Source organism: Triticum aestivum, chromosome 3B (assembly GCF_018294505.1).
Source record: "Triticum aestivum cultivar Chinese Spring chromosome 3B, IWGSC CS RefSeq v2.1, whole genome shotgun sequence".
NCBI lineage: Eukaryota > Viridiplantae > Streptophyta > Magnoliopsida > Poales > Poaceae > Triticum > Triticum aestivum.
This window is the reverse complement of record NC_057801.1, coordinates 31,587,433-31,589,699: the sequence shown is the minus strand read 5'-3', so window position 1 is coordinate 31,589,699 and position 2,267 is coordinate 31,587,433.

Genomic DNA, 2,267 nt, shown 5'->3' with positions numbered 1-2,267 from the left:
GTAGCAAGCAAGCTAACAGACTGACATACAATTTGCTCATAGATTTACTATCTTGATGTAGCAATAGACAAATTTGGGTGATTATTATGTTAAACATTACACTTGGTGCTTAGTAGCTACCACAGGCGCACCCATGCAAATAGTTGGTCGTACTGGTAATAAATAGCTAAATTCTGTTTGATTTTCCCAGGTTTTCTACATGACCGGGCTTATTTAGGTCAGGTATGTTACTTAACTAGTAGTGTTGGTGCAGTTAACATGTGCCTGGGTTTGTACAGAAACCGACCTAATCCTGGCAACCTCGAATCAAGTAGCAGATTATTTGCATAGATTGGCAAAGAAAAACCAGCTAGATCCAGGTTTAAATGAGGGCTACTATTTATCATGCTCTAGTCACAAAATCTAGTAGAATGTTGCTACTCCTAGTTTGGTTTCACAACCAAGCAGAATAGAAACTAGGCAGGCAGGCTAGAGCAGAGCAGCGAAAAAAACAGACCGACCTCCATGTGTGGCGGTCTGGATCGGAATCGACGATGTCATCCTCATCAACTCAGGTCCTGGTCGTCCATGGAGTCAGGCACCTGCTGCTGCGCCAAGTCAAACAGAAAAATAAATTAAATGGGATCTGGTCTGATAGAGGAGATAGAGGAGAGGATGTGGATCAAAGGAAGGCTGAGCTCACCACAGTCGTCACTGGTCTCAAATCCTGAGAGGTCACACATTCAGTTTTAAGAACGGAGAACGCATTGTAATTATCTTGAGGTCTGGAAGATGTCCAAAAAAAATAAATGAAGTCTCGAAGATGATGAGTTTGACAGCAAGGAAATCAGAACAAGAACAAGAGAATTCTTGGTGCCAAATTAACCACCACGTGCATATATATACTGATTACCCAAAGGAAAACCATGTAATAGCAAGCAAGGCCATGAAAACCACCAAGTACATAGGTATGGATATCTATCAAAGTGGCAGTTGCAAAACGATGCCATGTCTCGCATTTGCATGTAAAAAAACTGAACCCCAATGCTCTACTGTACAAACATAGATAATTACGCTTTCCTTTTGAGGATTTCAAGATATATTTTAGGTTCAGCTTTTGTTTTGACTCCGCTAAGGCAATTTTCACATCTAATGCTCCATATATACGACATCAATTCATAGTAGTTATCTAACAACTTGAATCTGTAGTAAGAAGGTGAGGTTAGAAGAAGATTACGCTTTTGTTACTTGGCATCAGGGCCTTCCAATTTGCTTGGGGTTACTTCTTCATCTGCGACCTTCCATCTGTAGTAGTCACAAATTAGACCATAAGCAAAGAGAGAGAGAGAGAGAGAGAGAGAGAGAGAGAGAGAGAGAGAGAGAGAGAGAGAGAGGCAATAACCAGGAATAAAGATTCATTTTTCTCACAGCTAATCAATTATTGTGATAGATGTGCTATAGCAAGATCAAAACCTCTTGTCTACTCTCTGCAGAAAAGGAAGTTTCAGTTTTATATATGTGGCGCAGAAAGCAAGCGAGTTCAGGTGAAAACGAATAGAGGGTACTTGGTACAAGCAAACTGACAGACAGACATACAATTTGCTACTTCCGTGGCCATATCAAAGAACTGCTCCAAGTATTAATTCTGCTGGATGTTCTTCATGAAATGCAACACGTTTTGTACAAGTTTTCGCTTAATAATTGTACTTACTATTTCCAATTTCATTTCAGTTGTCCCACTATAAACTACATTTGTATTTACCGTCTTACCGTCTTACCAATAGGTTATATATATACCCTTGGACAGAATTCTACTTCACTAGTAGAATACATTAATTACCGTAGAATTCAACTTGATAGGAATGAACTAGTACTAGATCCTGAGTTTGATCCACAATCTCATAGGGGTGAGAAACACATTCTGTGAAGAACAAAAGGGTATAGATTTGAAAAGCCGGATACCGGTGTCCAATTTCTTTTCATTATGCTAAATCATTAACCGAAATCTATGTCCTGTTCTGGCACTAGTGTCTTGTTCATGCAGTCTGTGTGATTATGAAGATGTAGAAATAATTTGAAGCAGAAAATGGTGCGGATTGAACGTCCAACCAGATTTAATTCTGGGCATGCACATACAGTTTGAACGACCAAACAAACAAACCAACGGTGAAGTGATGTGTATCCTGTGGGTACAAATGCAAGTCGTGCGTGTTCCAGAAGATAACAAGAGAAGAGAGAAAGGGGGGGTTAAAGCTCACCAGCCGCTAGGAGGGGACAAGGAGACGAAT